The sequence below is a fragment of the Pezoporus flaviventris genome, unplaced genomic scaffold (genome assembly GCF_033815535.1).
Source record: "Pezoporus flaviventris isolate CSIRO_AGI_PZ_B2104156 unplaced genomic scaffold, CSIRO_AGI_Pfla_v1 ptg000055l, whole genome shotgun sequence".
In the NCBI taxonomy this organism is placed as follows: domain Eukaryota; kingdom Metazoa; phylum Chordata; class Aves; order Psittaciformes; family Psittacidae; genus Pezoporus; species Pezoporus flaviventris.
The window spans coordinates 6340238-6363846 of record NW_026892603.1 but is presented as its reverse complement, the minus strand read 5'-3'; positions in this window follow the sequence as shown (position 1 = coordinate 6363846).

Genomic DNA, 23609 nt, shown 5'->3' with positions numbered 1-23609 from the left:
TTCATGATGCTGATAAGTAAATTCTGAAAACAGTGCACTGTATAGAATGGAAAAAGTAAAGAAAATCATAGTATTGTGGAATATTGTCAAACACTGATATTGTCTTTATTTTCTCTCTTGCTTTGAATGTGGGCCCTTTTCTATTTCTGTTTCATCAAATGCAATTTAAGAGTCTACACAGTATCTGCTATCATTTTTTCAACTTATCATTTCCTCACCTTTGCAAAATACATTTGGTAGACTATATGATGAATCTGTCATGTTTTTGATATCCCCTCTCTGCAAACACAAAAAGGCAAATTTTAATTCTCTGTTTTGGTAAAAAATTGTACTCCTTAGTAACAACATTCTTCGATTAACTACATAAACTTGTTTGAATACTACTGTGCTTGTTTGAATACTACTGTCCCATTCATAGCCATCTGTGCATCCTGAGTCTCTACTAAGCATTTAATACACAAAGTGTGTTAAATCCTCAGTTGAAGTAAATTGGGCACTTCTAATATATATATACCTATATAAATTACATGAAGGTTTGATCCACGTAGTGCAGAATAGGTATAAATTGGTATTGTGCATGCCTGGGAATACAGGTGTAAATGACAATGTCTTGAACAATATGAGCCAATAGATTGCTGCCTCTGCAAGTCCTACCTTGCATGTGACACCTTGCTAGGTAATCCACCCTGCTAAGTCCTCTGAAAAGAGGAATGTAGAAATCAGAAAGATGCAGAGTCATGAAGCAAAAAATAAATAGCAGAAACATGAAAGTCCACATTTGGACTTTCAATTGGATTTCTTTTTTTTTAAACAAGCCTTCAAAATTGGATCTACAGTGATTGACCCTCAGCTCTGAAGTGATCTGAGGATAAACAGTGTATTTGTTAAACATAAGTGTTTGCTGTGGCCTGTTTAATAGCTGAAATTCAGAAGAGAAACTTTTGATTATACTTGAACATGATTCAGCCACACTTTGAAACCTTTCATCTTCACATACTGTAAACATTCAAGTGTCCTAGTTTATTGGCAGAAACCATCCTGGAGAAATATATTTGTGTATGGAATGCTTGGATATAGTCTCTGAATAGGGTTTCAGTTGTGTAGAGGACCAGTAACAAAACTGGATGTATGCTGGAATATATGCTGTATAACAACAGACTTATTGTTCTATCATCTAATGATGAAGGAAACAAAATATCATTATTAAACTTGGGCAACTAACAGTGGAATTCAGATTTAAATCTTTCAGAATTCATTCATGCTTTACCTATAGATACTAGCGGGCAGCAAAGGCCTCTCAACAAAGGGTGATAAATTCAGATTTTTGTGCACCAAATATCCATTGATCATATCTTTGTACTTATAAAGTTTCTCATAAAATATGACCAGGAAAACCTCTCTGTGAATCAGAATATAGTGTTAATAGTTGGGACTTACCACTCTGTAGACCTTGTCTCTGCAGCTGGTGTGGTTTTGAGGATGCAAAACAGAAAATGTAATTCAAATAGTTCTTGTTATGTCTCAGTTTCGCAACATGTTCACCCTATTTAGAATTTACCTGAACTTTGAACTTGCCACCTAATGACAACATAGCAAAGTTACAATGTAACTTAAATTTATATGCTAAACTAATAAATAAATTAATTAAAAATAATTATCCTTGCAAGGTTCAAATGCAGTGAGCTGATGATGAATGTGGTAAGAAAAGGGAACATCAGGCTCTAGTTAGGGCTAAACTTGCTTTTTATTTTCATAGGTGTATTTATGTACCCAAGTAGGATAGCAAATACGTCGGGAATAATCTAGTCAGGTATTATTATCTATGCTTTTCTTTTGGAAATACAGAAAGATTTTCTCTGATTGATAGTTCATGAATCATGATTAATGTTGGAAAACTTCCTTAAAATCTTAATGTGTTTCAGGCTTATATACATACCGAGAAAAATAACTAGCAATATGTTTTACTTTATATAGAGTTTTATAAGGTGCATATTTACTTCTTTAAATATTCCTTTCATGTTTGTGCTTATAAGACTCAATCCAATAAGAGCAAATAAATCATGTTTATGAAAAATGAAAAAAAAGACCCAAAAGTTAACTGATTCAGTAAGATTAAATTTATTTCCATTTTTTATTTTCAACACACTCTTGACAGCAACCAGGAGTTATATGTGTACTGTTATAGTACTAGTTAATGGCAAGAACAGTCAAAGCAATGTTAAAATTAGACAAGAAAAATTAAAAACAGCGTTAAAAGAACCTGGATGTGCTTGTAGCATTAACAAGAAACATGATGGCTTCACTCACCACTGGTACTGTGACCCATTGCCCTGTTATTTGCCATTTCTATGTCAATAAAATAACTAGGAGTTGTTCAATTGACTTTATTGGTTATGCTTGCACTATAGACTGTGATGGCTGGTGTCCTAAGGAAGTGTAGAGCTTTCCAAGGTATTTAGTCTTTCTCCTGGTTTCCCTTTCTTTTTTGCATATAATTACACATACAAAGCATTAAGCATTCATCATATAAGACAGAGAAGCAGTCTAAGGAAAGGGATCAGAACAGAGTTCTCCTCTGCAGGTGTCCTGCTTTATTGGGTGGGAAGAAACTATATTCCCATTGTTCTCTATTTCTGGACCAAACAAAAATAGTGAATCTCCTTTTTTTTATAAATTTCAAAGCTGCAACAGGAGAGGGGAAATATGTGACTGCTTGAAAATATGTGGTGCCTTGTAGGGCAGAGATGCAGGCTTGAAGTTTTTCATGCTAAGGAGGGCATTTTATACAGTCTTGGAGCCTCTCTGAACTGTCTAAAAGGCAGAAATGCACAGTCACCTCTGTTTTGTTCCACTGCGGTCTTGACTAGAAGTATTTGTGCCCTCTGTGTTTTCTACAGAGATTACTCCTGGTGTCGGATTAGTCCTATCAGGTTCTGAGGTCCTAATGAGACTTATTAATGACCTTGATGCTGAACTGCTTAGGTATGTTAAAATGGCAGAAGTCCTTAGTATTTATAAAACTAAAGAAGATTTATAGGCAATGAAGGAAACTCTACTGATGAAAAATGAGATAAATATAGAATTTCAGTACCCATTTCCTAAGTAAGTAATAATATATCTGTACATGGGTTTAAGGAGATTATGGTTAGACTCAATAAAACTAGCTCACAATTCTTATATAAACTATGTAAGGCAATTTTATCAAAAAAGGTTCATTTCTGTGCATGAGTTTTGTTTACTTCCCTGAATGATGTTCTGCATTTATATAACTCTTTCTTAGCTTGCTGTTTTTCAAAAGACAATTGACACTATCTCTTTTTGATGACAAATCTCATCTAGAAAAATTCCAGGTAACCTGATCACCCCCCTGAAGTTGATGGATACATTTCTACTGGTTTAGTTGCTTTCTACTTCTCTCATCAGCTAACTCTCTAATCACTTTACTGTCTGTGACATGACAGGTCAGATCTAAGGTCCGCTGAAGTCAATAGGCATCTTTCAAATTACTTAAATGGATTGTAAATAAAAATCTGAGTTTACAGTTCATATGAAAGATGACACATAAAAATTAAGTTTATTCTTCCATTTTATAGAAAAGGAACTTCACAATAATAAGTCTCACAAGTCGAGGCTATGATATGCAAGAAATTCTGAACGCAAGTGGGTTTTCTATTTATATATAAATTTACAGCACTTGGCAGAGGTGCTTGAAAATGGAAATAAACTTTTGAAAATTAGGTGACAAAATATGCTGCTCTTGCATAATTGAGTTTCTCATCACTTCGTACAAGCACAGGCAATGTTTACCTATGTGATGCTGAAGGATGCAAATATTTGCTCCACAAACAATAGGTGGGCCTTTAAAGATACTAGTTGAAGCTCTTGAAGTTAGCTGATTAGGGCCTCTGTGCCCATAAAAGTGCAGAGATTAGAAAACAGGCTTGCAAACATATTCGTAATGAGAAAGGGGAAAGGGGTTGTGTTTGGGACATGATTAGCTGGTAATCAGTAAAGAACAAACTGATTATTAGCTCTTCAATTCTTGTCAGTCTTAGGGGATTCCACTCAGTGGCCTAATTAAACTGAGCTTGAAGTCCTCACATCTCCATTCAGTGGCAATTTCATTATAATATTCAGTTCTTTGCATGAGCTTTGCCTTCCCTCTCTTTAATCATATGTTTTGCATTTGTGTAACACCTTCCTTGATTAGTTTCTTTACAGGATTATCTTCTGATAACTGCATGGCTTATGAAAGCAAATGTCATGAATAAGACAATCCAGATATTAGAATTTATTATCAACACTGGAATTAAAAAAAAATCAACTAACGTAAACATTTTTAATTAAGATTTTCATCAGATGGAAAACTATTAGCTCTTAAGAAGCTAATCATCTCTGGATGAAGAAGTTGGTTGCTTTTTTTTCCTTTTTTTTTTTTTTACTAAGTGGCTAGAATAGTCCATGTCCATAAATACTAACTTCTTTGGTTGTCTCCAAGAAGACAGCCACAAAGCTGAACTCAGGATCTCATCATTGCAGCCCAGCTGAAGGACCATGTGGTTCAGAAGACAAGCTTCACTGTAGCTGGCCTATTACTTTTCCAGCAGAGACACATATACAAAATAGCTTAAAAAGAAAGATGGATAAGCTAGTTTGGTTTTGGACTATTCTGAATATTTACCCATTTGCTAGAGCTTTATTGATATTTAAGAGACAATATGGGTTTTTTTTTTCCTCAATCATTTTGTGTTTTTGTCCCACCTGTACTTTGTTGATGGAATGTGGAAATTAAACAGAAAACTGTAAGAAATGAAAATTTTCAGATGTATATTTAATCAGGCTAGATGTATGAAATATTGGAAATTTTAAGAAAGGACTTGTACTCTACTTCTTATTTGAATTTTATGAACCCTTTTATGCAAACCAAATGTATACTGGTGAATTTTAATTTATGTAAGTACAGCTACCCCCAATTCTCTCTCTTTTTTTTTTTTTTTTTGTGAAATAGGTAACAATTTAGAAGCAGAAAGGAAAATAAATAAATCCCAAATCTTCCTTCCCACAGAGTGGGTTTAGCTATTCCAGAAGCTGAAATGGAAAGCATAAGCTGCCACAGAGACACTGCTATGTTTACTGGATACAAAATATATATACTAAATGCCACATTTCTTTAGAGAAGATGAAGAGGGAGAGCCTGAGAGAGATTATAGTAAGGGTTTTTGCATATACATATGGATTATTGTGCAAAGTTATGTGCTCCAGTAGAAACATGTATCAGATAGTCTAAAAGAGTACATTGTGCGCAGGGGAACATCACAGAAATTGTTGTAGTGTCATCTCCCAGAACTTTTTAAAAACACCGCAAAACATTCTTAGAATAATCTTTAGTGTTTTTTTTGTTTTGCTTTGTCGTAGGTTGGCACATTTTCCTCCATTATTGCTCCAAATTGTGTATTCATTTGCACCAGAAAATTTTTAATGACGTTTTTAAAATATAGTAACAGTTCATTAAGTCTCAAAGCATTTCTATAGTTAGCTGTTGTTGTTATTGTCATTGTTTTGTCAAGGGAATCAAGACATATGCTAAAGGTTGAATAGTAGTAAAGCAGAGATAAAAAGCCAGGCGTGCTGCCTCTCTTGACCCAGTTTCATCTACTCTTTTTCTATTCCATGCGTGATTTCTAGCAGGAAACAAAGCTGGCTTCACAAAAAGATGTATAGGAGAATTAAAGCATTTCATCAGGTGTGAAAGGAAACTCATATAGACAGCGTATATTTCCAAAGAGCAAAAAAAACATTTCCATTAACATAGTCATGATTCATGCTGTTGCTTTCTGCCTTTATAACAATAGCAACAATGCTCACAAATAATGTAGATAACCACCACCAGTTTGATTGTTACAAGGACTGCATAGTCAGTCCACGCTGGCAATACCAGAAATTGGTACTAGTTTAGCTGACAGTGTTAGAGAAAGACCAAAGTTTGATTCAGTGTAAGCAACCTTCTTTTAAAATTTCTTACCTACCACATCCTGCATCTTTGGCAGAATGAATAGATTCTAAATATGGACATGCTGCAGATTTTCTCAGATTCATTACTTTCTCCGAGGTAGTTGTTAAACTATTCACAATCTAAACTTTTGTCATGTCCTTTAAAAAGCACAGATTTTGATGCTAAATTCTTGGCTATTAAATTCTGTTAAACCTGTTATTTATCATTAAAAAGAGTCAAAAGCATATACAACCATATGCTATTGCATACACTGAAAATTTGTACTGTTTGCAGTTCTTTTTGTACAGTACATCATTCCATAGACAAATTGATTCAATGTCATCTAACCCAAAGAAATGTTGGAGTATTCTCAGCTGGTGTAAACCAGTGTTGCTTTTGCCCTTTCTTTTGTGCAGATGTAGCTGAAAATAGGGATGATTTGGAATGTTAATGTTTTTGCTTCTGCAAGGCTTATTGATCTGTTCTGTTTTAGCTTAAAAAAAAAAAAAGGAAATGAAAACTATTTGTCAGTAGAAGAAGACAGTAAGAAGAGAAGACCCTCAGCCTTCTTTTGAACTCTAAGCCTGAATAATTTTAGGTACTGGTCATGCACTAAAAAGAAAAAAAATAAAGAAAAAGCAGCTATTGGTCTTGTAAGAAGAGTAATATTCAATCATCACAAAAGCCCCTGTGAAACCATTTAAACAACTTTATTGATTTTTCCCTGGTTGGCAGTGTTTAATTCAAACAACTCCCAAGGAGTACAAGCATCACTGCAGGCAAATTATTAAGTGTTCTGGCCTCTATCACTCTTTGACCACCACTGATACAATTGCAAGTGACAAAAATGAGCATTTCATCCCCCTTCATCTCTGCGTTGTCCTGTGCTAAGCCAACAAAGACTGCAAAGTGAAGTCTGAAGACATTATTTAGAAGAAAATACATGCCCCATGCACATACTTTTCTCACCAGTTACTGCAAGGATGACAATTTTTTAAAGGGACTGTGCTGCTTTTATGAAAAACATCCATGAATTACCATCCATTGCAATTACTCATTAATATTTGGAAAGGACACATCTGGTCCCTTGCACATACAGAAGCATCATTCAAAATAAGTAGTGAGTTAGCAGTAGATCTGCTACAAAATGTTAGTCTGCCTAGCAATTTATAGGAGCAAGTGTAGTAAATAGAAAGTCCTGGGAACAAGCAAGGTTGCTCTATGCCTCTCTGGATATATTATCTATCTACTATGTCAAGCTGATTGCAACTAGGAACTTTCATTTTCCCTTCACTCTGTGAAGATCACTGCAGTGAGAATCAGCTTATTCTTACAGAAGAATGTCACAGGTATTTTCTCTCAGCAGGAGGAAATTGATGTTCTGCAGATATATCTTACACCCCTTAAAGCACAAGTTTCCTAAGAGGCAGATGAGAACTACCTTGCCAGTCACCTATGCAAGCATAGTTTGACATTCAAGGAGAAATTGGAGAAACTGAGGGAAGAGAATCATCCTGAGGTTAGTAAATACAAAGTCCACCTGTCTGAGTTGAAATGAGCTGAAAATTACTGAGACCATTAGAGTTGTGGAATCTGGATGGACTGTGTTGATTGTTTCCTGAATCTCTTTTAGAGTAGTCTAAGTAACCTTTAGACTTTCAAGGAGTCTTTCATTCTCATACAGTGCTCAGCAGAATGATTATATAACTTAAAGAGTCAACTGATTCCAATTCTACATTAAATTGACAGAACTCTTTAAAACAAACTAACAACAGCACCATCTAGATATATATATATGCATAGCTGAACGAGGAACATTTGAAAAAGATAGAGAAAAAAATGGCATTCATATAGGAAATGGACTTAGAAGAAACATATCTGGTTGTCAAGTACACATTTTAAAAAGTTCCCAGCAGTAGACCTCATGCCAAGTTACTAGATTAAAGCAATTAAATAAAATGAAGAATTGCAAAAAAATTCGAATTTAAGTTTGAATGTGAGAATCTAATGAGTGGAAAAATCACAGAAACCTTTTGAGACTTAAATCTGGAAAGATGAGGGTGGATGAAGGAGACCATGATTATGATTACAAAATGGTTGCCTGTAACAGTAATGTGAACTTAATTTCTTCACATCTAAGAAAGGCAAAAAGATAGAGTGGTGTCCTGGGTTCAGCAGTAGCAGTCATTTTTCTCCTTCTTAGTAGCTGGTGCAGTGCTGTGTTTTTGACTTTCAGCCTGGGAACAGCGCTGACAACACTGATGTTTTTAGTTGTTGCTCAGGAATGTTTACTCTGACCAAGGACTTTCTGAGTCTCATGCTCTGCCAGGGAGGAGAGGAAGCCAGGAGGAAGCAGAGACAGGACACCTGACCCAAACTAACCAAAGAGGTATTCCACACCACAGCATGTCATGCCCAGGATGTAAAACAGGGGGCAGTTACCTGGAAGGGCTAGATCACTGCCAGGGTCGGGCTGGGTACCGGTTGGCAGGTGGTGAGCGGCTGTATTTTCTTCCCTTGTTATTTCCCTTATCATTATTATTATTGGTGGTAGCAGTATTTGTTTTGTGTTATACCTTCATTACTGGACTGTTCTTATCTCAGCCCGTGGGAATTACATTCTTTCGATTCTCCTCCCCATCCCTCCAGGAGCAGGGGGAGGAAGTGGGGGGAGTGAGCAAACGGCTGTGTGGTACTTAATTACCGGCTTGGCTTAAACCACGACAAGTGGGTAATATAGTTTAAAGAGGGACTGTTCAAACACCTAAAGTTATAAAAACTGCTTGTGAAATGGGAAAAAAAGAAGCAATGGTAACAGCAGATTATAATCACAATTTCTAAAGTAAAAGGAAAAAACAAAGCAACAGAGTGAAGGAGCTTCATATCAGAAAAAAAAACAGAGTGTATCATGAAGTTGAAGAAAACCAAGCTTATTAAGACATTAGAGCAAGACAGTTACAGAGATATTTGAAAGTGGACGAGGAGATAAATTCCATTTGAAACTGTGTCTTTCGGAATAGGTTTTTTTTGGTGAAAAGATGTTTCAGTTCATGGTAAGTAACTAAGCACAAAATGTATATATTGATGAATAAAGTTTGAGACAGTTGGAAAATATGAACAAATTAATAACATTCATTTTGTGTGTATTCTTCATGTTCATCTGCCTTCTAAGACAGCTTGGTAGTGCACTTTGCAATTCAGTGGATCCTGCTATTGAAGTGGAGAGTGGAACAAAACCCAAAGCTAGAATACTCCAAAATTGGGGAAAAATTATTTTGGCAGTATTTGTCACAACAAGGAAAAAACTAGCAATACTTAGAAAAGTCCTTATTACATCTGTTGAAGACACAAGCTAAAGCAGAAATTAAAGAACAAACCTTAAATGTGACAATGTGACACCAAGTTACTAGATTAAAGCAATTAAATAAAATGAAGAATTTAAAAAAAAATGAAGTTTTAATGTGAGGGTCAAGAATGCCTAATTGACTCCACAACTGGAAAAAAAACATACTTAAACAAGCCTGAGTCTTGTGAGGTATTTCTTACTGTCTCTAAATAGTATTATATTTCATTATTGTTTCTATTCTAGCATTTTTTGTTTACAAAATTTACTGTATAGTCTCCTCAATATTTTATATTTTATTCTTTGGTACTTGTACATTTAAATAGTAAGATCGTAGCATAATCTTGGTAGTTTGGACTGATAATCAGAGACACTGCTAATTAATGCCTTTTTTTGAATGAGCAAACATGTCTAGAGACACTATCAACTCCAAGAACTGCTCCATTTATTGCAATTAGTTTAATTCTAATTATTTTTGACAATTTTTCAAACTTCACTAGCAAATGTACTGTATTACTTGGACAAATGTAAAAACATTACAACTATTGAGACTTTAATTTCTTTGATTTGATAGTGTATCTATCTTTTCTGAATGACAGAAGTGAACTTGTTTCAAAAATGTGACTTAATATTTGAATCTTAATGCAATTTAAAAATGTAACAAACAAAAAAAAAGCCTGAAATGTTTATAAGAATGATATTGAAGATACTTCTAAGATCTCAGAAACCTCAACATTCACTTTCAGGTTCCCTTCAAGGCAGAGAAATGTTGAGGTTTTATTTCTTAAAACTGAGAACTTCCAGAGAACCAAGCCCTACTGGAAGCCTAGACTTAGCTTCCTGAACATATATAGGTGATCAAGAGTAGCCAAAGTACATTTTGTATTTATTGTAAGCACAGTGTTAATTCCTAATCCCTGTGAAATTCTCCATTTTTTTCTGTAGCTCTGTATAAAAATTATAAAGGTTTTCATTTTTTTTTTTCCAGCACATCTTAAATAGCAACAGGAAGGTAATATGAAGATAACAAAAATTTGAGAAAGAGTAGGTCATGCAAAGGTAAAGGTAACAAGCTCACCAACATCTGAAAGACAAAAAGAAAATGAACATGGATAAGAAAAGTATTTGTTCTCAAAAGACACTTTAGACATAAAATATTTGTGATCTCTCTGCATGGAGGCTTTTAAGTGGATTTATAAAAGAATAGTTATTCCAGAGAATCGAATATATTTGAACCTCTTTTGGATACTCCAAGGGTGACAGGATGACATGCAGTTTTGCCTAAGAAAAAACCAAGCATACTTCCTAAATTAAGGATTTCTACACAAGAAATATGGAAGTTCAGCACCAGAATCTGAACTCAGGATAAATGGTAGAAATAGCCTGAAAGCACTTGTTCTGTTTTCTGCTGTTGTCACTGTTGCACTACTTTCTATTACTTCATTATGGAAAGTATTTAAGCAGACAGCTCAAGAATCATCTACTCATTTGTAAAGGAAGAGTATTTATATCTTCCCATCTCTCAGCTTTGATCTTTGCCTCCAGGCTGTATTACCATGATGTGCTTTATTTGAAGTTACCCTTGAAAACCACCTACAGATTGCAACTCATGTTGAATGCAGCAGCATGACTGCTCAAGGAACATTATCCTGCAGGACTCATGCAAACTCAACTGTCTGCCTATTATTCAAGATGTGTGTTCAAGGTCTTGTTGTAAGTATGAGAGTCTTACACAATCTCTTTCATTCTGACCTCAACTTTAGAACAACTGAGGGTTGGCATTTTTAACTGTCCACCACAAGTATCTTCTCAGATAAATTTAAGCAGAAATGAGAAAACCAGAAGATTTAATTGCCTCTAATTTTCAGTAAATTTTAAAAAGCTTGACTGCTTCTATGACATATGAAAAGTCTTTAATGGATGTAGGGAAAGAATTGCCTCATTCTAAGAAAGCCATGGGATTTTCCCCCAAAAACCTAAGTGTATTTATAGCATAATAGGAACAAGACAGTAAGAAATAGGAAAAAAAAGAGTACTGTGTAAAGTTACCTGTTATTTCAGAAACTGGGCTTTGACAAAGATCACAGAAGTCACTGAAGATTATTTAATCCCATGTAGTATTCTAGCTACGTCCTTAATATTTAAGGAAGTAACCTCTTCATTCTTCAGGTATTGCTGTGCACCTTAGGGTTTCTTTTTCCATTTCAAATTCCAAGACTAATTTTCTTGTCATGAACTGCATTTTGATGTTTCAATGACGTGGTCTGCTGGATGTCTGTGTTAGTTAGCTTCAGATTCCCCCTTCACCATTATAACTAACCATCTGTGCTACCACCACATACTCCTCACCCCCAAAAAAGAAAAAAAAATTAAAAAAACCAACAACTCCAACAGCCTGACAACTCACATATGTTACTTCTAAAGGCATAAAACACTGAGTATTTTGGTCCGAAGTAGCAGACCTGTGTGTCTTGTGTGGAGTGGCAAAGGTACCCTGGGTTTGTCTGATTTGGAGAAAAGGAGCCTGCGGGTGACTTTATTGCTCCCTATAGCCTCCTAAGGAGGAGAAGTGGAGAGAGGGGCACTGTTCTCTTCTTCCTGGTATCCAACAAGATGTGTGCGGCTGGTTCAGAGCTATATCTTGGAGCAGATTCTCCTGCAAGGCATGCTAAGGCACATAAAAAACAAGGTGGTTGGTGACAGACAGCATGGCTTCACTAAGGGGAAATCCTGCCTGACCAATTTGGTGGCCTTCTATGATGGGGCTACAGAACTGCTAGAGATGGATAGAGCAGTTGATGTCATCTACCTGGACTTGTGCAGAGCATTCCCACATGACATCCTTGTCTCTAAATTGGAGAGACATCAATTTTATGGGTGGACCACTCAGTCGATAAAGAACTGGCTGGATGGCCGCATGCAAAGAGTTGTGGTCAATGGCTCAATGTCTGGCTGGAGACCAGCAACGAGTGGTGTCCCTCAAGGATCGGTGTTGGGACCAGTCTTGTTCAACATCTTTGTTGCTGACATGGACAGTGGGATTGAGTGCGCCCTCAGCAAGTTTGCTGATGACACCAAGCCGTGTGGTTCGGTTGATACGCTGGAGGGAAGGAATGCCATCCAGAGGGACCCCTGACATGCTTGTGAGGTGGACTAATGCCAACCTCATGAAGTTTAACCATGCCAAGTGCAAGGTCCTACACCTGGGTCAGAGCAATCTCAGGCACAGCTACAGGTTGGGCAGAGAAGAGATTCAGAGCAGCCCTGTGGAGAAGGATTTGGGGGTGTTGGTTGATGAGAAACTTAACATGGGCCGGCTTCAGTGTGCACTGGCAGCCCAGAATGCCAACTGTATCCTGGGCTGCATCAAAAGGAGCATGACCGGCAGGTCAAGAGGTGATCCTGCCCCTTTACTCTGTTCTTGTGAGACCTCACCTGGAGTATTGTGTGCAGTTCTGCTGTCCTCAACATAAAAAGGACATGGAACTGTTGGAACAAGTGCAGAGGAGGGCCACGAGAATGATCAGGGGACTGGAGCACCTCCCGTATGAAGATAGGCTGAGAAAGTTGGGGCTGTTCAGCCTGGAGAAGAGAAGGCTGAGTGGAGACCTCATAGCAGCCTTCCAGTATCTGAAGGGGGCCTATAGGGATGCTGGAGAGGGACTCTTCATTAGAGACTGTAGTGACAGAACAAGGGGTAATGAGTTCAGATTTAAACAGGGGAAGTTTAGATTGGATATAAGGAAGAAATTCCTTCCTGTGAGGTTGGTGAGGCACTGGAATGTGTTGCCCAGGGAGGCTGTGAATGGTCCATCCCTGGCAGTGTTCAAGGCCAGGTTGGACAGAGCCTTGGGTGAGATGGTTTAGTGTGAGGTGTCCCTGCCCATGCCAGGGGGGCTGGAACTAGATGATCTTAAGGTCCTTTCCAACCCTAACTATTCTATGATTCTGTGATTCTATATGAGGAGAGTTTCTGACTTGGCATTAGGAAGCATTTCTTTACTGAAGACTAGAACACTAGAACAGAATTCCTGGAGAGATAGTCAATCACCCAAACCTGTCAGTGTTTAAAAGGCATTTGGACAGTGGCCCTTAATAGTATACTTAACTTTTGGTCAGCACTGAACTAGTGCTGTCTAAAAGGACAGAAAAAGAAGGCATGTACAAAAACGGGCAGAAGCAAAATTTAGGAAGAGGATGAAGGAGTTGTGTTGATTTGGGGCCCGTAAAAAAATGATAAAGGACAGGATCCAAATCAAAGCTCTACTTAAGGCCGATTCAAATGTTATGATACCTCAACAGAGACAGGGGATTTTCCTTAAACCATCATTTACATGAAGATTTAGATTGGCATGGAACAAGTGATTTTTTTAGGAAGTGTGTAGTGCTTCTCAGTCCATTAGAAAAATGAAAGGTTGTTTGAGTTTCTCTTTAAAAGTTAAGCACCCATGCCTCTGTAATGATGATGATTTAATGGCTAGATAAGAAGCGTCTGCTTGTCAGTGTCCTGACAATTTCTGTGTTCAGATAGTGTCAGTCATTTCTGAAATTTCTGTAGGAAGTTTCACAAGCCGTGACAGAGTTACTGGCCATGAGCAGGTGAGCTCTGCAAGACATGCCCTGCCCTCAGCTGTTTAAAATGACCATGGAAAGAGGATAAAAATGTGTACATATAGCCCTCTCATGCTGGGCACCTCCTATGTCAAACAGTGTCAAAAACTCTTATCAAAGTCTACGAAAAGGGAACATCAAAGCCCTATATAACACCTACATATACACAAGTTACAACTTTCCTTAATCCATGTATAAACTCCCTGAGATAAATCTACAGTCCTCTCTGCAACATCACTTTGATGTCATTGTCATCACAATTGAGTCACTATCTACAGCTCATCACAGAAAAACTCTTAAGAAAATTATGTGTGTAATTCCTGTTTCTATAGCCCTGTCACAGCAGGGTACTGGGCATTACTAAGGCTCCTAGGACCCATTGTAGTGTTATATCATTCTCAACACCTATATGATTCTTATTAAATGAGAACAGGAACCATTTACTGTTCAAAGAGAAAGATCCCTCACTGATCCCCAGAGCAAGCTAGGGGGAAAATTTGCATTGCTAAGCTGATTTTTAATTTTGAAGTATTTTTCTTTATCCTTTTTATCAGTGTGCTCATATTCTATATATAAAATACATATAGTTATATTTTTAAGCAGAATTATGATTATGTAAATAAGTATTTTCCTTGCTAAGAATGAAATCCTACTGCTGGTGCCAGGTCTCAGGTACTGGGACTAACTGCTCAACCACACCAGAGTCATTTCACACCCAAATTGCAGCACTGTGCATGCTACACATTCATTTTGTAATTACAACTATTTGGCTTTGTCAGGAGACCTACATACTGAGGAAGGGTGATACTCCAGAAAGCTGGGTATGTTATGGCATTGAAGAGATGACTTGGTGTGTCTATTTGGAAGTGATTGCTTTATCTCATTTTCTTGCCCTGCCTTTTTAACTTTAAAAAATTTTTGGAGCATGTGTCTTCCTCACAGTTAGGACTGTGAGATCTGTTGCCTTGGTTAGCCCTTGGTATGCTGCTAACACATCTGAACAGCACATCTGCACTATTTGCAATTCATCCTGTGATTCTCCAAGTTAGCGGTGAGCAAACTTTATCTAGATGACACACTGCATCACTGCCAACAGTTTATCATCTGAGAGGCCTTTAGCTGCACAGCTTGTCTCACTTCAGTTAGTTAGCTTCAGCTTGGCTCCTACACAGTGAATGTGCAGCTTTACCCCTTCTCAAACATGCCTGGTCCTTGTTAGCATTGGAATTTCTATGCCTTCACAACCGTGTACGCTGCTGCCATAGTCTTTATGTACTGTTGATACTGAACTGTGCAGACAACAGTTCTGTCTCCCTGCCCTGAAATACACCCTTTTGCTACTCCTAGGTGCTTCATTCAGCACTCTGTTTGATACTTGTCAAGACCAATACACTCAGCGTTATAGCTAAGGAAAACAGATTTTATTCCCATGATCTAACAGCACTTATTACTCACCTCTGTGCTTTGAAGAGAAAAAGAGTGGGGTTCAGATGCTGTGGGAATTGCAGTTCACAATTGCCGCATTTCACAGTACAGTGGAAGCAGGAATCTCCCAGAGTATGACATCAGCAGGGTCATACACTAAGAACCCAAGACAGTTATTGCCCTTTGATTAAGTTTCACTGCTTCACTTTCCACAGTTACAGGCCTCTTCCATATCAACCTGCTATTATTCACTGCCCCATTAAAGCCTCTCACAACTTATCCCTCCCTTCTTTCAGAAGGTATAAGTAAGGTGCCAAGATGTGCCTAGAAAACGATAATAAAATTCACTGCTTCCCACAAAGTTTTCACGTTGTTTTAGCTTCTTTTATTCATTTTACTGTTGTTCACATTTCAATTCATCCCAGTTAGAAACCTGTTAGCTCTGTGGGTGTTGTACATGAGCAATGATCATGCAAGCAGGCCATATGGGCCCCATCTGCTTCCAAGGAAGTAATGACAGTTTGACCATTGACTTCAAAGGTAACAAGACCATGTCCTTCATAAACAGAATCCACAAAATTTCCTAAATAGGCAGCAGGTGCACAGAAGGACAGGGAGGCAAAGTAGGACTCTCTGGGGTTTTCCACAGGATCAGTGAGAGTGTTTTACTGGTGTATCATCTCTAGCTCACTGTCTACTGCCTGGTATTTTTTGTCTAAACACAATCAATTTAATCCATTTTTTTTACTGAGTCATGCTCCATTTTTATTGTCTTTACTGTGTCTATTTATCTCTTAGCATGCTACTGAAAAATACCATTTAAATGTAATTTAAGGTTCTTGACTGACCTTCATAACTTGCTTACAGTGAAAGAGTTATACTGAAATCGTGGCCACTCATGCCAGGAATATGACAGAACAATGGTCTGGATTTCTTTTTTATCTATTTTTTTTGTGTTCAGATGTTTCTTAAAAAAAATAAGTTTGTGTTTATTATTAAATTTTACATTAGTTAAAGAGCTGAACCCATTGGTAGTTTTATACTTCATTTATTCATAGAAGTGTCTAATGTTGAAAAAAATTTACAGAAATACAATACAATGATGAAGAACGGTTAAATTTAAGATGTATTGAAGAAAAGAAATGAGAATAACATTCAGACCTGTTCTATTAACGTACTAAGTAATGAAATCATCTTGACCTCTCATATAATTTAGATGCAGATCATTATTTTTGTTAATCAATGGTATTCCAGGTTAAGATCATAGATCGTAGATCATAGAATGATTTGGGTTGGAAGGGACCTTAAAGCTCATCCAGTTCCAACCAACCTGCCATTGGAGGGACACCTTCCACTAGACCAGGTTTCTCGAAACCCCGTCAAACCCGGCCTTGAACACTGCCAGAGATGGGGCAGCCACAGCTTCTCTGGACACCCTGTGCCAGTGCCTCACCACCCTCACAGGGAAGAATTTCTTCCTAATGTCTAATCTACGTCTCCCTTCTATTAGCATAAAGCCATCCCCCTTGTCCTGTCACTACACGCCCATGAGATGATCCTCATCAGGATCTGAAAGTCTGGCACAGAAAAGCCATAAAATAGAAGGTCAAACTTCTGCTGAGTTCCATGAATCTGCAACTGTGGAATTCTGCATTTATGCATACTAGCACTGTACAAAAAGCATTTGGTGAGCCAGATTCAGAAAAACATTATTTCATGGTCATGCTAGAGGATCAAGGAAGCAGTGGTATAAAATGCAAGATCCCTTGACTTTTCGTCATGCACTAAGACAAATACGATCCCAAAGTGGAGACTTTGAAACGCTTGAAGTATTCCAAACTACACAACTTCAAACCTCTCAGAAATTAGCTTAATGTTTGTCCTTAAGTGGAGCAACTCACGGGCCATATTAATCCAAGACCAAAAGAGCCTTCTGGTGTTGTCCACAGAGCTGCCATGATAATTAATAGTAATGAAGAAAGGACTAGCCATAAGGAAGAAAGAGATTTCACATCTGTCTCTTTATAACTTGCTTATAGCTATCTTGTTTATGGAAGCTCTACCAGGTCTTCCAGGTTAAGGTCTACCAGCTAAACCAAAGTTAAAACCACTCCAAATTCCTAACCTTCAGGCTGCTAGGATGCCATCTAACCCATCAAACACTGTGTCTAAGCACTGAACCTTGGGCAGCCTCTAATGCTAATGAAAAATATTTATCCAACCATATAAAGCTGCTTTCCCTAGAACTGTTTTCCCTAACTGGTTGCCATTCTTTACTGAACATCCTAGAGTTGTTCTACCTGTTCTACAATTTATGCTTTGTTTCTTTTTTTATAGGTTCATTTCAAAGTTCAGAAAACCTGGTTTTAAGTCTTGTGTTCCCTGTTATGTAGACAAATTATTTTTTCCTTTTCACAGGGGATGATCTACAGATATAATTTATCATATTAAAGGAATGTCTCATTGTATGAAAAATCCTAAACTATTAATAGATGTTAATTGACTTTCTGTAATTCACTGTGCTGATTTAAAATTATCTGTATTTTAAACAGAAAGAATAAACATAGGTATAAGCTGAATTTTTTAACGCAAAATAACTTTTCCCTGAATATGCATTTTCAGTAATCCAGAACTTTTTCTGGATATAGGTTTAAATTAGTAATACATTTTAGCTGATTGAAACTTATTTTAATGGTAGGTAAAACATTTAGAATATTCTAAATGAGTTACCATATGCTTACATGACAAAACTAATAAGCATACTTACATCAGGATTTAGATATCCACTTGTACCAGCTACAAAGAGATCATAATGAGATATCACTCATGTCTGCCACAACCTCTGAGGGACTTCAACAGAGATGTGGAGTTATATGATGCTCTGATGTTGAAAGTTCCTAGTGGAATGTTGCAATTTAAGAATAATTACAATGTTCTATATCTGGACTGGGACAATCCCAAGCACAAATACAGGCTGGGCAGAGTCTGGTTTGAGAGAAAGAATTGGGGATGTCAGTTGATAAGAAGCTCAACATGACACAGCTTCCAGCCCGGAAAGCCAACCGCATTCTAGGTTTCATCAAAAGAAGCATGACAGGTTGAGGTCGAGGTGATTCTCCCCCTCCTTCTACTCTTGTGAGAGTATTGCGTTCAGCTCTGGAGCATCCAGCACAAAAAGGACATGAATCACAGTATCACAGTATCACAGTATGCTAGAGATTGGAAGGGACCTCGAAAGATCATCTAGTCCAATCCCCCTGCCGGAGCAGGAACATCTAGATAATGTTACACAGGAATGTGTCCAGGAGGGTTTTAAATGTCTCCAGGGAAGGAGACTCCACAACCTCCCTGGGCAGCCTGTTCCAGTGTTCCGTCACTCTCACTGAGAAGAAGTTTCTTCTCAAGTTTAAGTGGAACCTCTTGTGTTCCAGTTTGTACCCATTACCCCTTGTCCTATCATTGTTTGCCACTGAGTAGAGCCTGGCTCCATCCTCGTGACACTCCCCCTTTATATATTTATAGACACTGATAAGGTCACCCCTCAGTCTCCTCTTCTCCAAACTATAGAGACCCAGCTCCCTCAGTCTTTCCTCATAAGGGAGATGCTCCACTCCCTTAATCATCTTCGTTGCCCTGCGCTGGACTCTCTCCAGCAGCTCCCTGTCCTTCTTGAACTGAGGGGCCCAGAACTGGACACAATATTCCAGATGGGGTCTCACCAGGGCAGAATAGAGGGGAAGGAGGACCTCTCTCGACCTACTAACCACCCCCCTTCTAATACACCCCAGGATGCCATTGGCCTTCTTAGCCACAAGGGCACAGTGTTGGCTCATGGTCCACTAGGACCCCCAGGTCCCTCTCCCCTACACTGCTCTCTAACAGGTCGTTCCCCAACCTATACTGGAACCTGGGGTTGTTCCTGCCCAGATGCAGGACTCTACACTTTCCCTTGTTATATTTCATCAAGTTATTCCCTGCCCAACTCTCCAGCCTGTCCAGGTCTTGCTGGATGGCAGCGCAGCCTTCTGGCGTGTCAGCCACTCCTCCCAGCTTAGTGTCATCAGCAAACTTGCTGATAGTACACTCAATTCCCTCATCTAAATCGTTGATGAATATATTAAATAATACCGGTCCCAGTACTGACCCTTGAGGCACTCCACTAGTTACAGGCCTCCAACTAGACTCAGCCCCATAGACTACAACTCTCTGGCTTCTCTCCTTCAGCCAGTTCGCAGTCCACCTCATTACCTGATCATCTAGTCCACACTTCCTCAATTTAGCTGTGAGGATGCTGTGGGAGACTGTGTCAAATGCTTTGCTAAAGTCAAGGTAGACCACACCCACCGCTCTGCCATCATCCATCCACCGTGTTATTTCCTCATAAAAGGCTAAGAGATTGGTCAAGCATGATTTCCCCTTGGTGAAGCCACGTTGACTGCCCTCATAACCCTCTTATCCTTGATATGCCTTAAGATGGCACCAAGGATAAGGTATTCCATCACTTTCCCAGGGATGGAGGTAAGGCTGACCGGTCTATAGTTACGCGGGTCCTCCTTCTTGCCCTTTTTGAAGACTGGAGTGACATTTGCTTTTCTCCAGTCCTCAGGCACCTCTCCCGTTTCCCAAGACTTGGTAAAGATGATGGAGAGTGAGTGGTCTAGCAATGACTTCCGCCAGTTCCCTCAGCACCCGCGGGTGCATCCCATCTGGACCCATGGATTTATGGATGTCCAGATTGCTCAACTGGTCTCTAACCCATTTCTCATCGACTAAGGCAAACCGCTCCGTCGACCTGACTTCATCTAAGGTCTCAGGGGTACAGGGCTCTTCAGGACTGCCTGCATCAGAGTAGACAGAGACAAAGAAGGCATTCAGTAACTCTGCCATCTCTGTATCTTCTGTCACCAGGGCACCCATCCCGTTCATCAGTGGGCCTACATTGCCTCTGATGTTAGTTTTGTCTGCCATGTATTTGAAAAAACTCTTTTTGCTGTCCTTGACCCTTCTTGCCAGGTTTAATTCTAAGGATGCCTTAGTCCTCCTAGCTGCCTTCCTCTAGCAGCAGCCTTATATTCCTCCCAAGTGGCCAGCCCCTCCTTCCATGACCTGTAAACTCTCCTCTTCCACTTGAGCATACCCAGCAATTCCCTATTTAGCCACGCAGGTCTCCTGGCCCTCTTCCTTGACTTCCTACGTGTCGGGATGCTCCAATCTTGAGCTCGGAAAAAGCAATCCTTGAATGTCAACCAACTATCTTGGGTCCTTTTACCTTCAAGCAGCCTTGCCCATGGGATTTCCCCTAGCAATTGCTTGAAAAGGCCAAAGTTTGCCCTGCTAAAGTCCAGGGTTGCAGTTCTACTTGCTATTCTACTAGTCCTACCACACAAGATCCTGAACTCCACCATCTCGTGGTTGCTGCAACCAAGGCAGCCCTCAACCCTTACTGCTTCGACCAGATCCTCCTTGTTAGTGAGGATGAGATCCAGCAGTGCTCCTCTCCTGGTCGGCTCATCCACCATTTGCAGGAGGAAGTTACCATCCATACACTGGAGGAACCTCCTGGACTGTGGCTGGGTTGCTGAGTGGTCCTTCCAGCAAACATCAGGGAAGTTAAAATCCCCCACGATGACCACAGCCTGTGACTGTGAGGTCGCTCTCAGCTTCCAGATGAAGGCCACAGAGATGATCTGGGGGCTGGAGCACCTCTCCTATGAAGACAGGCTGAGAGACCTGGGGCTGTTCAGCCTGGAGAAAAGAAGGCTTCATAGAAACCTTATAGCATCCTTCCAGTACCTAAAGGAGGCCTAAAAGAAATCTGGAGAGGGACTTTTTATAAGAGAAAGTAGTGATAGGACAAGGGAGAATGGTTTTAAACCGGAAGAGGGTAGGTTAAGATTAGATATTAGGAAGGAATTCTCTACTTTGAGGGTAGTATAACATTGTAACAGGTTGCCCAGAGTAGTTGTGGATGTCCCATACCTGGAAGAGCTGAAGGCCAGGTTGGATGGGGCTTTGAGCAACCTGGTCTATTGGAGGCTGCCCATGCCTGTGGCAGGTTGGCTGGAGCTAGATGACATTTAAGGCCCCTTCCAACCCAAATTGTTCTACAATTCTATGTAATTGTGTAAAATATTTAGTTACTCAGTAGGTGAGTGGGTGATTCTTTTTCACCAAAGCAGGAAGTCAAGGCAATGCTGCATAAAAGTTTTGTCAAGGTGTGTCACGTTCTTAGTGTTACATGAAGCAAAAGGAGCCAAAATAACCTCAGAATAGTTAAAAATATTGTGTACCTGATCAGTTATCTAGCTGTCAATTTCATAATCAGAAATAAAAAAATGTACAGTAGTGATCAGACATTGACAACCAGTGTATTGTCCTCAAGACTGACTTTGTTTTATGGCATTTCTCACCTTTCTGAGTTATTTGAAAAATTCTGCTATACTACATCCAAAGGAAAAGATCTGATTTAGGCCTTTATTATTAGAGTTTATTGATATCAACCCTACATATGAATAACCTCCTATCTTCTTCAGTTCTTTCTTTCACTTGCCAAGGGCATTTAAAATTATCTTCAGAATCAAGTCACTTCTCTGTTCCAAAGGAGAAGGTCTTCAATAACCATTTTTTACATTCCTGTCTTTGCCTTTAGTTCAAGTGGACTGCTTCTTTGCAGGTTTTCCCAAGAGCAAAGCTGTGCATTTGGATTACATCTTCTTCAGGCCTCTGTCTGGAGCCAAAGTAGAAGAAATGAGAATCAGTTGTGTCTGGGCACTTCTAATCTCCTACATTTGCATTCCTCGGGGGTTATACTACTTTATTTTGCATGTGTTCTTGTTGATTTTTCCTTATGAAGAAATCCCTTAGTTATGAATTGATTCAGAGGTTTCTTGTGACTGCTTTTAGGTGATTATTAAATCAGTGCCTCATATGCACAGGAGGTATAAAAAGATACAAACTCTCAGAAACCTGTGGAGAAACCTGCACATGATGAGAAGGCCTCTACATGTGCTTTAGTGGAACCTGTATGTCATCAAGGAGCAGTTTTATGCATTCTAAATACTTGATGCTATGATGTGTGCTGGGTTAGGTAGAATAATGATGGGTCAAGCAGCTGATAACATCCTGACAAGGTCTTATGAATTCAAGCTGTAGTCAGTAGATTCTCAGATTCAATCTTATTAGTAGAAATATGGAAGTATCAGAAATGACATTCTGGATTTTGAGTTGCTGCCAAAACATACAGCAGGAGGGAAAGGGGGCTTTATTTTATATCTACTTTTAGCTGGCTATTTTATCACTGCAGTGGATCTGCCAGGCAGAATTCCCAATCTTATTACCTACTAAGTAGTAAACCTATGCAGACATATTGCAAACAGTTTTTTTGTCATATTTTCTTTCCAAGTGCTGGAGGATTTTACTTATAATCACAGTTGGTGACTTAACTCTAAAGTGTCATGTGAGCAGTACTTGCTTATTAGAAGAATCTTCTTGTCAGGACAAAAACCTGTTTCAGAGACTATGTTATTGATCCCAAATCTGAGAAGCTATAGGCTGCCTGACCTTGACCCAAGGTGTGGATAAATAGGGTTTTTAATCTCTCATTACAAGTGGAAAAGTTCATTTTATGATGCTGTCAATATGTGTTTCATAGGTTATCAGTCTTACCAGCAAGTTATTCTATGCTTTTAGCATGTGGTCATTTTCTGTGTCATGTCTGAAAAGACACATATACTGGACATTCTCATTAAAAGATTAGATTTTTCTTTTGCTTTTCGTTTACCAAAAGAAGTCATGATGGTGATCAGCCCTTGGTCCCCGCAACGGAGTAAAATCTTTGGCCTGGTATTTTTTCGGAAGCTTATGTTGTGTATTTAATTTTTTTTGAAAAAAGTCTACTAATATTTATTCAACATGTTTTTTTCCCTTTCTTTATGAAGAATCCTGTGGGTCTTTTACTTGTGAGGGCTAATGGCAGAAAGAGAATGAAGAAACAAAATATGCAAACTAATTCATGAAGGCAATAAAGATAGATTAAAGACTGATGTTATTTTTGGACACCAACAAGAATAACACATTTCATAAAAAATAGAAATGTTTTTCTAAACTCTCTTGAAAAAAATCTACTAAAAGCTTTAGTTTGCAATATGCAGTAACACCGTCTGCATAGAATGTCTTTGCTACTAATTGGAATGAATTCATGCCTTACCCATTGTAAGTCAAAACTGCAAAAGCTTTCTC